The 15,733-nt window shown below is 34.4% G+C and overlaps 5 non-coding genes across 5 annotated transcripts; all 5 read left to right on the forward strand.

Annotated features, from left to right (window-relative positions):
• The first annotated feature begins 798 nt into the window (after positions 1-798).
• Positions 799-872, forward strand: TRNAN-AUU (transfer RNA asparagine (anticodon AUU)). Its single transcript has one exon. It is a non-coding gene; the product is annotated as a tRNA-Asn (tRNA).
• A 5,783-nt stretch (positions 873-6,655) lies between these two features.
• On the forward strand, positions 6,656-6,729 carry TRNAN-AUU (transfer RNA asparagine (anticodon AUU)). Its single transcript has one exon. It is a non-coding gene; the product is annotated as a tRNA-Asn (tRNA).
• Positions 6,730-7,824: 1,095 nt separating this feature from the next.
• Positions 7,825-7,898, forward strand: TRNAN-AUU (transfer RNA asparagine (anticodon AUU)). Its single transcript has one exon. It is a non-coding gene; the product is annotated as a tRNA-Asn (tRNA).
• A 2,264-nt stretch (positions 7,899-10,162) lies between these two features.
• Positions 10,163-10,236, forward strand: TRNAN-AUU (transfer RNA asparagine (anticodon AUU)). The gene has a single exon. It is a non-coding gene; the product is annotated as a tRNA-Asn (tRNA).
• A 4,603-nt stretch (positions 10,237-14,839) lies between these two features.
• On the forward strand, positions 14,840-14,913 carry TRNAN-AUU (transfer RNA asparagine (anticodon AUU)). The gene has a single exon. It is a non-coding gene; the product is annotated as a tRNA-Asn (tRNA).
• Positions 14,914-15,733: the final 820 nt, after the last annotated feature.

The following is a 15,733-nucleotide window of genomic DNA, read 5'->3' on the forward strand; positions in this document are numbered from 1 at the left end:
CACCTTTGTAGGGATGGTTTTTCACCTATTACTAAATTAAACTTGCTTCATTGGAAAGGCAGCAAGATGTATCCTCATTTCAATGTCTACTGAAATAATACAGGTTGACACCAGGAAACATTAACGCCACTGCATCCTTGCTGCTTTCTCATGTGGAAGTCTGTTTAATGTGAAAACAAGGTGATATCTAATTAGCACACAGGTAAGGAATTAAGAAAATCTTTATTTAAGGGTGAAGATGTTTCTCACAAAATTGTTGACCCAATGCATCATTGAAATTCAAGCTGGAAAGATGATTTTAATATATCACTTGTACATTTTGTATTGCTCTTCTGGTGACAATGTAGTTTGTTTTTGTCAATTACCATTTTAATAATAGGGTAAAGAAAATGAAGTGGATTTTTGAAAGAAAACAATACTGTCAATATACTATTAAAACAAATTAAAATGGTAAAAGTTATTGTACTTTAAGTAAAAATAAAAGAGACAAAATATCAATCCCAGTTTTGGATTACTTTAATTAACAAAAAAAATGCATATAGCAGAGGATAGTTTCAATCTGCCTACCTCTGGGTTATGGGCCCAGCATGCTTCCATTGCAGTACTCTGCTGCACATGTAAGTGCAAGAGATCCTGAAGCACTCACTCATCATGGGAAAGTACCAATGTGTTTCTTCGTTGGTTGATGGAAGAAACATCTTACAAAAACTCTCCAGATTATTGACTTTTTAAAGTTTTTCTAGGAAACGTTTTAGATGAATGCTTATTAGCCTTTGTCAGTATGGACTTTTGCAAAGTGTCTCTGTGGCGCAATCGGTTAGTGTGTTTGGCTATTAACCAAAAGGTTGGTGGTTCAATCCCACCCAGGGACGTAATTAACCTTGTGATCAGATTTTGGTGATATTTAAGTAGACAAGTCAAAATTTCAAACCTCCTCTTATGGTGTAGGGTACATGGCCTTCTCTGATGTAATCAGAGTTAGATTTGATTCAGTGATTTTATAAAAAACAGCTAGGAAGCACAATTTAGCAGTGGGTTGCAGAGAAAAAAAATATGCTGGCAGAAAAATCCAATCGAGTGATTAAACAGCTCTTCATTTTCTGGCTTTATTTTTATGCTAACAAATTTGTTCTCTGAAAAGTGTCCACAAAGCCAAGTCTCTGATTAACACCTTTGTAAGGATGGTTTTTCACCTATTACTAAATTAAACTTGCTTCATTGGAAAGGCAGCAAGATGCATCCTCATTTCAATGTCTACTGAAATAATACAGGTTGACACCAGGAAACATTAACGCCACTGCATCCTTGCTGCTTTCTCATGTGGAAGTCTGTTTAATGTGAAAACAAGGTGATATCTAATTAGCACACAGGTAAGGAATTAAGAAAATCTTTATTTAAGGGTGAAGATGTTTCTCACAAAATCGTTGCCCCAATGCATCATTGAAATTCAAGCTGGAAAGATGATTTTAATATATCACTTGTACATTTTGTATTGCTCTTCTGGTGACAATGTAGTTTGTTTTTGTCAATTACCATTTTAATAATAGGGTAAAGAAAATTAAGTGGATTTTTGAAAGAAAACAATACTGTCAATATACTATTAAAACAAATTAAAATGGTAAAAGTTATTGTACTTTAAGTAAAAATAAAAGAGCCAAAATATCAATCCCAGTTTTGGATTACTTTAATTAACAAACAAAAAAATGCATATAGCAGAGGATAGTTTTAATCTGCCTACCTCTGGGTTATGGGCCCAGCATGCTTCCATTGCTGTACTCTGCTGCACATGTAAGTGCAAGAGATCCTGAAGCACTCACTCATCATGGGAAAGTACCAATGTGTTCCTTCGTTGGTTGATAGAAGAAACATCTTACAAAAACTCTCCAGATTATTGACTTTTTTAAGTTTTTCTAGGAAACGTTTTAGATGAATGCTTATTAGCATTTGTCAGTATGTACTTTTTGCAAAGTGTCTCTGTGGCGCAATCAGTTAGTATGTACGGCTATTAACCAAAAGGTTGGTGGTTCAATCCCACCCAGGGACCTAATTGACCTTGTTATCAGATTTTGGTGATCTTTAAGTAGACAAGTCAAAATTTCAAACCCCCTGTTATGGTGTAGGGTACCTGGCCTTCTCTGATGTAATCAGAGTTAGATTTGATTCAGTGATTTTATAAAAACAGCTAGGAAGCACAATTTAGCAGTGGGTTGCAGAGAAAAAATATATGCTGGCAGAAAAATCCAATTGAGTGATTAAACAGCTCTTTATTTTCTGGCTTTATTTTTATGCTAACAAATTTGTTCTCTGAAAAGTGTCCACAAAGCCAAGTCTCTGATTAACACCTTTGTATGGATGGTTTTTCACCTATTACTAAATTAAACTTGCTTCATTGGAAAGGCAGCAAGATGCATCCTCATTTCAATGTCTACTGAAATAATACAAGTTGACACCAGGAAACATTAACGCCACTGCATCCTTGCTGCTTTCTCATGTGGAAGTCTGTTTAATGTGAAAACAAGGTGATATATAATTAGCACACAGGTAAGGAATTAAGAAAATCTTTATTTAAGGGTGAAGATGTTTCTCACAAAATTGTTGACCCAATGCATCATTGAAATTCAAGCTGGAAAGATGATTTTAATATATCACTTGTACATTTTGTATTGCTCTTCTGGTGACAATGTAGTTTGTTTTTGTCAATTACCATTTTAATAATAGGGTAAAGAAAATGAAGTGGATTTTTGAAAGAAAACAATACTGTCAATATACTATTAAAACAAATTAAAATGGTAAAAGTTATTGTACTTTAAGTAAAAATAAAAGAGATAAAATATCAATCCCAGTTTTGGATTACTTTAATTAACAAAAAAAAAAATGCATATAGCAGAGGATAGTTTCAATCTGCCTACCTCTGGGTTATGGGCCCAGCATGCTTCCATTGCAGTACTCTGCTGCACATGTAAGTTCAAGAGATCCTGAAGCACTCACTCATCATGGGAAAGTACCAATGTGTTTCTTCGTTGGTTGATGGAAGAAACATCTTACAAAAACTCTCCAGATTATTGACTTTTTAAAGTTTTTCTAGGAAACGTTTTAGATGAATGCTTATTAGCCTTTGTCAGTATGGACTTTCGCAAAGTGTCTCTGTGGCGCAATCAGTTAGTATGTACGGCTATTAACCAAAAGGTTGGTGGTTCAATCCCACCGAGGGACCTAATTGACCTTGTTATCAGATTTTGGTGATCTTTAAGTAGACAAGTCAAAATTTCAAACCCCCTGTTATGGTGTAGGGTACCTGGCCTTCTCTGATGTAATCAGAGTTAGATTTGATTCAGTGATTTTATAAAAACAGCTAGGAAGCACAATTTAGCAGTGGGTTGCAGAAAAAAAAAATATGCTGCCAGAAAAATCCAATAGAGTGATTAAACAGCTCTTTATTTTCTGGCTTTATTTTTATGCTAACAAATTTGTTCTCTGAAAAGTGTCCACAAAGCCAAGTCTCTGATTAACACCTTTGTAAGGATGGTTTTTCACCTATTACTAAATTAAACTTGCTTCATTGGAAAGGCAGCAAGATGCATCCTCATTTCAATGTCTACTGAAATAATACAGGTTGACACCAGGAAACATTAACGCCACTGCATCCTTGCTGCTTTCTCATGTGGAAGTCTGTTTAATGTGAAAACAAGGTGATATCTAATTAGCACACAGGTAAGGAATTAAGAAAATCTTTATTTAAGGGTGAAGATGTTTCTCACAAAATCGTTGCCCCAATGCATCATTGAAATTCAAGCTGGAAAGATGATTTTAATATATCACTTGTACATTTTGTATTGCTCTTCTGGTGACAATGTAGTTTGTTTTTGTCAATTACCATTTTAATAATAGGGTAAAGAAAATTAAGTGGATTTTTGAAAGAAAACAATACTGTCAATATACTATTAAAACAAATTAAAATGGTAAAAGTTATTGTACTTTAAGTAAAAATAAAAGAGCCAAAATATCAATCCCAGTTTTGGATTACTTTAATTAACAAACAAAAAAATGCATATAGCAGAGGATAGTTTCAATCTGCCTACCTCTGGGTTATGGGCCCAGCATGCTTCCATTGCTGTACTCTGCTGCACATGTAAGTGCAAGAGATCCTGAAGCACTCACTCATCATGGGAAAGTACCAATGTGTTTCTTCGTTGGTTGATAGAAGAAACATCTTACAAAAACTCTCCAGATTATTGATTTTTTTAAGTTTTTCTAGGAAACGTTTTAGATGAATGCTTATTAGCATTTGTCAGTATGTACTTTTGCAAAGTGTCTCTGTGGCGCAATCAGTTAGTGTGTACGGCTATTAACCAAAAGGTTGGTGGTTCAATCCCACCCAGGGACGTAATTGACCTTGTTATCAGATTTTGGTGATCTTTAAGTAGACAAGTCAAATTTCATACCCCCTGTTATGGTGTAGGGTACATGGCCTTCTTTGATGTAATCAGAGTTAGATTTGATTCAGTGATTTTATAAAAAACAGCTAGGAAGCACAATTTAGCAGTGGGTTGCAGAGAAAAAGAAATATGCTGGCAAAAAAATCCAATTGAGTGATTAAACAGCTCTTCATTTTCTGGCTTTATTTTTATGCTAACAAATTTGTTCTCTGAAAAGTGTCCACAAAGCCAAGTCTCTGATTAACACCTTTGTAAGGATGGTTTTTCACCTATTACTAAATTAAACTTGCTTCATTGGAAAGGCAGCAAGATGCATCCTCATTTCAATGTGTACTGAAATAATACAAGTTGACACCAGGAAACATTAACGCCACTGCATCCTTGCTGCTTTCTCATGTGGTCATGTGGAAGTCTGTTTAATGTGAAAACAAGGTGATATCTAATTAGCACACAGGTAAGGAATTAAGAAAATCTTTATTTAAGGGTGAAGATGTTTCTCACAAAATTGTTGACCCAATGCAACATTGAAATTCAAGCTGGAAAGATGATTTTAATATATCACTTGTACATTTTGTATTGCTCTTCTGGTGACAATGTAGTTTGTTTTTGTCAATTACCATTTTAATAATAGGGTAAAGAAAATGAAGTGGATTTTTGAAAGAAAACAATACTGTCAATATACTATTAAAACAAATTAAAATGGTAAAAGTTATTGTACTTTAAGTAAAAATAAAAGAGACAAAATATCAATCCCAGTTTTGGATTACTTTAATTAACAAAAAAAAAATGCATATAGCAGAGGATAGTTTCAATCTGCCTACCTCTCGGTTATGAGCCCAGCATGCTTCCATTGCAGTACTCTGCTGCACATGTAAGTTCAAGAGATCCTGAAGCACTCACTCATCATGGGAAAGTACCAATGTGTTTCTTCGTTGGTTGATGGAAGAAACATCTTACAAAAACTCTCCAGATTATTGACTTTTTAAAGTTTTTCTAGGAAACGTTTTAGATGAATGCTTATTAGCCTTTGTCAGTATGGACTTTTGCAAAGTGTCTCTGTGGTGCAATCAGTTAGTATGTACGGCTATTAACCAAAAGGTTGGTGGTTCAATCCCACCCAGGGACCTAATTGACCTTGTTATCAGATTTTTGTGATCTTTAAGTAGACAAGTCAAATTTCATACCCCCTGTTATGGTGTAGGGTACCTGGCCTTCTCTGATGTAATCAGAGTTAGATTTGATTCAGTGATTTTATAAAAACATCTAGGAAGCACAATTTAGCATTGGGTTGCAGAGAAAAAGAAATATGCTGGCAAAAAAATCAAATTGCGTGATTAAACAGCTCTTCATTTTCTGGCTTTATTTTTATGCTAACAAATTTGTTCTCTGAAAAGTGTCCACAAAGCCAAGTCTCTGATTAACACCTTTGTAGGGATGGTTTTTCACCTATTACTAAATTAAACTTGCTTCATTGGAAAGGCAGCAAGATGTATCCTCATTTCAATGTCTACTGAAATAATACAGGTTGACACCAGGAAACATTAACGCCACTGCATCCTTGCTGCTTTCTCATGTGGAAGTCTGTTTAATGTGAAAACAAGGTGATATCTAATTAGCACACAGGTAAGGAATTAAGAAAATCTTTATTTAAGGGTGAAGATGTTTCTCACAAAATTGTTGACCCAATGCATCATTGAAATTCAAGCTGGAAAGATGATTTTAATATATCACTTGTACATTTTGTATTGCTCTTCTGGTGACAATGTAGTTTGTTTTTGTCAATTACCATTTTAATAATAGGGTAAAGAAAATGAAGTGGATTTTTGAAAGAAAACAATACTGTCAATATACTATTAAAACAAATTAAAATGGTAAAAGTTATTGTACTTTAAGTAAAAATAAAAGAGACAAAATATCAATCCCAGTTTTGGATTACTTTAATTAACAAAAAAAATGCATATAGCAGAGGATAGTTTCAATCTGCCTACCTCTGGGTTATGGGCCCAGCATGCTTCCATTGCAGTACTCTGCTGCACATGTAAGTGCAAGAGATCCTGAAGCACTCACTCATCATGGGAAAGTACCAATGTGTTTCTTCGTTGGTTGATGGAAGAAACATCTTACAAAAACTCTCCAGATTATTGACTTTTTAAAGTTTTTCTAGGAAACGTTTTAGATGAATGCTTATTAGCCTTTGTCAGTATGGACTTTTGCAAAGTGTCTCTGTGGCGCAATCGGTTAGTGTGTTTGGCTATTAACCAAAAGGTTGGTGGTTCAATCCCACCCAGGGACGTAATTAACCTTGTGATCAGATTTTGGTGATATTTAAGTAGACAAGTCAAAATTTCAAACCTCCTCTTATGGTGTAGGGTACATGGCCTTCTTTGATGTAATCAGAGTTAGATTTGATTCAGTGATTTTATAAAAAACAGCTAGGAAGCACAATTTAGCAGTGGGTTGCAGAGAAAAAGAAATATGCTGGCAAAAAAATCCAATTGAGTGATTAAACAGCTCTTCATTTTCTGGCTTTATTTTTATGCTAACAAATTTGTTCTCTGAAAAGTGTCCACAAAGCCAAGTCTCTGATTAACACCTTTGTAGGGATGGTTTTTCACCTATTACTAAATTAAACTTGCTTCATTGGAAAGGCAGCAAGATGTATCCTCATTTCAATGTCTACTGAAATAATACAGGTTGACACCAGGAAACATTAACGCCACTGCATCCTTGCTGCTTTCTCATGTGGAAGTCTGTTTAATGTGAAAACAAGGTGATATCTAATTAGCACACAGGTAAGATATTAAGAAAATCTTTATTTAAGGGTGAAGATGTTTCTCACAAAATTGTTGACCCAATGCATCATTAAAATTCAAGCTGGAAAGATGATTTTAATATATCACTTGTACATTTTGTATTGCTCTTCTGGTGACAATGTAGTTTGTTTTTGTCAATTACCATTTTAATAATAGGGTAAAGAAAATGAAGTGGATTTTTGAAAGAAAACAATACTGTCAATATACTATTAACACAAATTAAAATGGTAAAAGTTATTGTACTTTAAGTAAAAATAAAAGAGACAAAATATCAATCCCAGTTTTGGATTACTTTAATTAACAAAAAAAATGCATATAGCAGAGGATAGTTTCAATCTGCCTACCTCTGGGTTATGAGCCCAGCATGCTTCCATTGCAGTACTCTCCTGCACATGTAAGTGCAAGAGATCATGAAGCACTCACTCATCATGGGAAAGTACCAATGTGTTTCATCGTTGGTTGATGGAAGAAACATCTTACAAAAACTCTCCAGATTATTGACTTTTTAAAGTTTTTCTAGGAAACGTTTTAGATGAATGCTTATTAGCCTTTGTCAGTATGGACTTTTGCAAAGTGTCTCTGTGGCGCAATCGGTTAGTGTGTTTGGCTATTAACCAAAAGGTTGGTGGTTCAATCCCACCCAGGGATGTAATTAACCTTGTGATCAGATTTTGGTGATATTTAAGTAGACAAGTCAAAATTTCAAACCTCCTCTTATGGTGTAGGGTACATGGCCTTCTCTGATGTAATCAGAGTTAGATTTGATTCAGTGATTTTATAAAAAACAGCTAGGAAGCACAATTTAGCAGTGGGTTGCAGAGAAAAAAAATATGCTGGCAGAAAAATCCAATCGAGTGATTAAACAGCTCTTCATTTTCTGGCTTTATTTTTATGCTAACAAATTTGTTCTCTGAAAAGTGTCCACAAAGCCAAGTCTCTGATTAACACCTTTGTAAGGATGGTTTATCACCTATTACTAAATTAAACTTGCTTCATTGGAAAGGCAGCAAGATGCATCCTCATTTCAATGTCTACTGAAATAATACAAGTTGACACCAGGAAACATTAACGCCACTGCATCCTTGCTGCTTTCTCATGTGGAAGTCTGTTTAATGTGAAAACAAGGTGATATCTAATTAGCACACAGGTAAGGAATTAAGAAAATCTTTATTTAAGGGTGAAGATGTTTCTCACAAAATTGTTGACCCAATGCAACATTGAAATTCAAGCTGGAAAGATGATTTTAATATATCACTTGTACATTTTGTATTGCTCTTCTGGTGACAATGTAGTTTGTTTTTGTCAATTACCATTTTAATAATAGGGTAAAGAAAATGAAGTGGATTTTTGAAAGAAAACAATACTGTCAATATACTATTAAAACAAATTAAAATGGTAAAAGTTATTGTACTTTAAGTAAAAATAAAAGAGACAAAATATCAATCCCAGTTTTGGATTACTTTAATTAACAAAAAAAAAATGCATATAGCAGAGGATAGTTTCAATCTGCCTACCTCTCGGTTATGGGCCCAGCATGCTTCCATTGCAGTACTCTGCTGCACATGTAAGTTCAAGAGATCCTGAAGCACTCACTCATCATGGGAAAGTACCAATGTGTTTCTTCGTTGGTTGATGGAAGAAACATCTTACAAAAACTCTCCAGATTATTGACTTTTTAAAGTTTTTCTAGGAAACGTTTTAGATGAATGCTTATTAGCCTTTGTCAGTATGGACTTTTTGCAAAGTGTCTCTGTGGCGCAATCAGTTAGTGTGTATGGTTATTAACCAAAAGGTTGGTGGTTCAATCCCACCCAGGGACCTAATTGACCTTGTTATCAGATTTTGGTGATCTTTAAGTAGACAAGTCAAAATTTCAAACCCCCTGTTATGGTGTAGGGTACCTGGCCTTCTCTGATGTAATCAGAGTTAGATTTGATTCAGTGATTTTATAAAAACAGCTAGGAAGCACAATTTAGCAGTGGGTTGCAGAGAAAAAAAATATGCTGGCAGAAAAATCCAATTGAGTGATTAAACAGCTCTTTATTTTCTGGCTTTATTTTTATGCTAACAAATTTGTTCTCTGAAAAGTGTCCACAAAGCCAAGTCTCTGATTAACACCTTTGTAAGGATGGTTTTTCACCTATTACTAAATTAAACTTGCTTCATTGGAAAGGCAGCAAGATGCATCCTCATTTCAATGTCTACTGAAATAATACAGGTTGACACCAGGAAACATTAACGCCACTGCATCCTTGCTGCTTTCTCATGTGGAAGTCTGTTTAATGTGAAAACAAGGTGATATCTAATTAGCACACAGGTAAGGAATTAAGAAAATCTTTATTTAAGGGTGAAGATGTTTCTCACAAAATCGTTGCCCCAATGCATCATTGAAATTCAAGCTGGAAAGATGATTTTAATATATCACTTGTACATTTTGTATTGCTCTTCTGGTGACAATGTAGTTTGTTTTTGTCAATTACCATTTTAATAATAGGGTAAAGAAAATGAAGTGGATTTTTGAAAGAAAACAATACTGTCAATATACTATTAAAACAAATTAAAATGGTAAAAGTTATTGTACTTTAAGTAAAAATAAAAGAGACAAAATATCAATCCCAGTTTTGGATTACTTTAATTAACAAAAAAAATGCATATAGCAGAGGATAGTTTCAATCTGCCTACCTCTGGGTTATGGGCCCAGCATGCTTCCATTGCAGTACTCTGCTGCACATGTAAGTGCAAGAGATCCTGAAGCACTCACTCATCATGGGAAAGTACCAATGTGTTTCTTCGTTGGTTGATGGAAGAAACATCTTACAAAAACTCTCCAGATTATTGACTTTTTAAAGTTTTTCTAGGAAACGTTTTAGATGAATGCTTATTAGCCTTTGTCAGTATGGACTTTTGCAAAGTGTCTCTGTGGCGCAATCGGTTAGTGTGTTTGGCTATTAACCAAAAGGTTGGTGGTTCAATCCCACCCAGGGACGTAATTAACCTTGTGATCAGATTTTGGTGATATTTAAGTAGACAAGTCAAAATTTCAAACCTCCTCTTATGGTGTAGGGTACATGGCCTTCTTTGATGTAATCAGAGTTAGATTTGATTCAGTGATTTTATAAAAAACAGCTAGGAAGCACAATTTAGCAGTGGGTTGCAGAGAAAAAGAAATATGCTGGCAAAAAAATCCAATTGAGTGATTAAACAGCTCTTCATTTTCTGGCTTTATTTTTATGCTAACAAATTTGTTCTCTGAAAAGTGTCCACAAAGCCAAGTCTCTGATTAACACCTTTGTAAGGATGGTTTTTCACCTATTACTAAATTAAACTTGCTTCATTGGAAAGGCAGCAAGATGCATCCTCATTTCAATGTGTACTGAAATAATACAAGTTGACACCAGGAAACATTAACGCCACTGCATCCTTGCTGCTTTCTCATGTGGAAGTCTGTTTAATGTGAAAACAAGGTGATATCTAATTAGCACACAGGTAAGGAATTAAGAAAATCTTTATTTAAGGGTGAAGATGTTTCTCACAAAATTGTTGACCCAATGCAACATTGAAATTCAAGCTGGAAAGATGATTTTAATATATCACTTGTACATTTTGTATTGCTCTTCTGGTGACAATGTAGTTTGTTTTTGTCAATTACCATTTTAATAATAGGGTAAAGAAAATGAAGTGGATTTTTGAAAGAAAACAATACTGTCAATATACTATTAAAACAAATTAAAATGGTAAAAGTTATTGTACTTTAAGTAAAAATAAAAGAGACAAAATATCAATCCCAGTTTTGGATTACTTTAATTAACAAAAAAAATGCATATAGCAGAGGATAGTTTCAATCTGCCTACCTCTGGGTTATGGGCCCAGCATGCTTCCATTGCAGTATTCTGCTGCACATGTAAGTGCAAGAGATCCTGAAGCACTCACTCATCATGGGAAAGTACCAATGTGTTTCTTCGTTGGTTGATGGAAGAAACATCTTACAAAAACTCTCCAGATTATTGACTTTTTAAAGTTTTTCTAGGAAACGTTTTAGATGAATGCTTATTAGCCTTTGTCAGTATGGACTTTTGCAAAGTGTCTCTGTGGCGCAATCGGTTAGTGTGTTTGGCTATTAACCAAAAGGTTGGTGGTTCAATCCCACCAAGGGACGTAATTAACCTTGTGATCAGATTTTGGTGATATTTAAGTAGACAAGTCAAAATTTCAAACCTCCTCTTATGGTGTAGGGTACCTGGCCTTCTCTGATGTAATCAGAGTTAGATTTGATTCAGTGATTTTATAAAAAACAGCTAGGAAGCACAATTTAGCAGTGGGTTGCAGAGAAAAAAAATATGCTTGCAGAAAAATCCAATCGAGTGATTAAACAGCTCTTCATTTTCTGGCTTTATTTTTATGCTAACAAATTTGTTCTCTGAAAAGTGTCCACAAAGCCAAGTCTCTGATTAACACCTTTGTAAGGATGGTTTTTCACCTATTACTAAATTAAACTTGCTTCATTGGAAAGGCAGCAAGATGCATCCTCATTTCAATGTCTACTGAAATAATACAAGTTGACACCAGGAAACATTAACGCCACTGCATCCTTGCTGCTTTCTCATGTGGAAGTCTGTTTAATGTGAAAACAAGGTGATATCTAATTAGCACACAGGTAAGGAATTAAGAAAATCTTTATTTAAGGGTGAAGATGTTTCTCACAAAATTGTTGACCCAATGCAACATTGAAATTCAAGCTGGAAAGATGATTTTAATATATCACTTGTACATTTTGTATTGCTCTTCTGGTGACAATGTAGTTTGTTTTTGTCAATTACCATTTTAATAATAGGGTAAAGAAAATGAAGTGGATTTTTGAAAGAAAACAATACTGTCAATATACTATTAAAACAAATTAAAATGGTAAAAGTTATTGTACTTTAAGTAAAAATAAAAGAGACAAAATATCAATCCCAGTTTTGGATTACTTTAATTAACAAAAAAAAAAATGCATATAGCAGAGGATAGTTTCAATCTGCCTACCTCTCGGTTATGAGCCCAGCATGCTTCCATTGCAGTACTCTGCTGCACATGTAAGTTCAAGAGATCCTGAAGCACTCACTCATCATGGGAAAGTACCAATGTGTTTCTTCGTTGGTTGATGGAAGAAACATCTTACAAAAACTCTCCAGATTATTGACTTTTTAAAGTTTTTCTAGGAAACGTTTTAGATGAATGCTTATTAGCCTTTGTCAGTATGGACTTTTGCAAAGTGTCTCTGTGGCGCAATCAGTTAGTATGTACGGCTATTAACCAAAAGGTTGGTGGTTCAATCCCACCCAGGGACCTAATTGACCTTGTTATCAGATTTTGGTGATCTTTAAGTAGACAAGTCAAAATTTCAAACCCCCTGTTATGGTGTAGGGTACCTGGCCTTCTCTGATGTAATCAGAGTTAGATTTGATTCAGTGATTTTATAAAAACAGCTAGGAAGCACAATTTAGCAGTGGGTTGCAGAGAAAAAAAATATGCTGGCAGAAAAATCCAATTGAGTGATTAAACAGCTCTTTATTTTCTGGCTTTATTTTTATGCTAACAAATTTGTTCTCTGAAAAGTGTCCACAAAGCCAAGTCTCTGATTAACACCTTTGTAAGGATGGTTTTTCACCTATTACTAAATTAAACTTGCTTCATTGGAAAGGCAGCAAGATGCATCCTCATTTCAATGTCTACTGAAATAATACAGGTTGACACCAGGAAACATTAACGCCACTGCATCCTTGCTGCTTTCTCATGTGGAAGTCTGTTAAATGTGAAAACAAGGTGATATCTAATTAGCACACAGGTAAGGAATTAAGAAAATCTTTATTTAAGGGTGAAGATGTTTCTCACAAAATCGTTGCCTCAATGCATCATTGAAATTCAAGCTGGAAAGATGATTTTAATATATCACTTGTACATTTTGTATTGCTCTTCTGGTGACAATGTAGTTTGTTTTTGTCAATTACCATTTTAATAATAGGGTAAAGAAAATTAAGTGGATTTTTGAAAGAAAACAATACTGTCAATATACTATTAAAACAAATTAAAATGGTAAAAGTTATTGTACTTTAAGTAAAAATAAAAGAGCCAAAATATCAATCCCAGTTTTGGATTACTTTAATTAACAAACAAAAAAATGCATATAGCAGAGGATAGTTTCAATCTGCCTACCTCTGGGTTATGGGCCCAGCATGCTTCCATTGCTGTACTCTGCTGCACATGTAAGTGCAAGAGATCCTGAAGCACTCACTCATCATGGGAAAGTACCAATGTGTTTCTTCGTTGGTTGATAGAAGAAACATCTTACAAAAACTCTCCAGATTATTGATTTTTTTAAGTTTTTCTAGGAAACGTTTTAGATGAATGCTTATTAGCATTTGTCAGTATGTACTTTTGCAAAGTGTCTCTGTGGCGCAATCAGTTAGTGTGTACGGCTATTAACCAAAAGGTTGGTGGTTCAATCCCACCCAGGGACGTAATTGACCTTGTGATCAGATTTTGGTGATCTTTAAGTAGACAAGTCAAATTTCATACCCCCTGTTATGGTGCAGGGTACCTGGCCTTCTCTGATGTAATCAGAGTTAGATTTGATTCAGTGATTTTATAAAAACATCTAGGAAGCACAATTTAGCAGTGGGTTGCAGAGAAAAAGAAATATGCTGGCAAAAAAATCAAATTGCGTGATTAAACAGCTCTTCATTTTCTGGCTTTATTTTTATGCTAACAAATTTGTTCTCTGAAAAGTGTCCACAAAGCTAAGTCTCTGATTAACACCTTTGTAGGGATGGTTTTTCACCTATTACTAAATTAAACTTGCTTCATTGGAAAGGCAGCAAGATGTATCCTCATTTCAATGTCTACTGAAATAATACAGGTTGACACCAGGAAACATTAACGCCACTGCATCCTTGCTGCTTTCTCATGTGGAAGTCTGTTTAATGTGAAAACAAGGTGATATCTAATTAGCACACAGGTAAGATATTAAGAAAATCTTTATTTAAGGGTGAAGATGTTTCTCACAAAATTGTTGACCCAATGCATCATTGAAATTCAAGCTGGAAAGATGATTTTAATATATCACTTGTACATTTTGTATTGCTCTTCTGGTGACAATGTAGTTTGTTTTTGTCAATTACCATTTTAATAATAGGGTAAAGAAAATGAAGTGGATTTTTGAAAGAAAACAATACTGTCAATATACTATTAACACAAATTAAAATGGTAAAAGTTATTGTACTTTAAGTAAAAATAAAAGAGACAAAATATCAATCCCAGTTTTGGATTACTTTAATTAACAAAAAAAATGCATATAGCAGAGGATAGTTTCAATCTGCCTACCTCTGGGTTATGAGCCCAGCATGCTTCCATTGCAGTACTCTCCTGCACATGTAAGTGCAAGAGATCATGAAGCACTCACTCATCATGGGAAAGTACCAATGTGTTTCTTCGTTGGTTGATGGAAGAAACATCTTACAAAAACTCTCCAGATTATTGACTTTTTAAAGTTTTTCTAGGAAACGTTTTAGATGAATGCTTATTAGCCTTTGTCAGTATGGACTTTTGCAAAGTGTCTCTGTGGCGCAATCGGTTAGTGTGTTTGGCTATTAACCAAAAGGTTGGTGGTTCAATCCCACCCAGGGACGTAATTAACCTTGTGATCAGATTTTGGTGATATTTAAGTAGACAAGTCAAAATTTCAAACCTCCTCTTATGGTGTAGGGTACATGGCCTTCTCTGATGTAATCAGAGTTAGATTTGATTCAGTGATTTTATAAAAAACAGCTAGGAAGCACAATTTAGCAGTGGGTTGCAGAGAAAAAAAATATGCTGGCAGAAAAATCCAATCGAGTGATTAAACAGCTCTTCATTTTCTGGCTTTATTTTTATGCTAACAAATTTGTTCTCTGAAAAGTGTCCACAAAGCCAAGTCTCTGATTAACACCTTTGTAAGGATGGTTTATCACCTATTACTAAATTAAACTTGCTTCATTGGAAAGGCAGCAAGATGCATCCTCATTTCAATGTCTACTGAAATAATACAAGTTGACACCAGGAAACATTAACGCCACTGCATCCTTGCTGCTTTCTCATGTGGAAGTCTGTTTAATGTGAAAACAAGGTGATATCTAATTAGCACACAGGTAAGGAATTAAGAAAATCTTTATTTAAGGGTGAAGATGTTTCTCACAAAATTGTTGACCCAATGCAACATTGAAATTCAAGCTGGAAAGATGATTTTAATATATCACTTGTACATTTTGTATTGCTCTTCTGGTGACAATGTAGTTTGTTTTTGTCAATTACCATTTTAATAATAGGGTAAAGAAAATGAAGTGGATTTTTGAAAGAAAACAATACTGTCAATATACTATTAAAACAAATTAAAATGGTAAAAGTTATTGTACTTTAAGTAAAAATAAAAGAGACAAAATATCAATCCCAGTTTTGGATTACTTTAATTAA

Source organism: Pseudophryne corroboree, unplaced genomic scaffold (assembly GCF_028390025.1).
Source record: "Pseudophryne corroboree isolate aPseCor3 unplaced genomic scaffold, aPseCor3.hap2 scaffold_798, whole genome shotgun sequence".
Taxonomy (NCBI): domain Eukaryota; kingdom Metazoa; phylum Chordata; class Amphibia; order Anura; family Myobatrachidae; genus Pseudophryne; species Pseudophryne corroboree.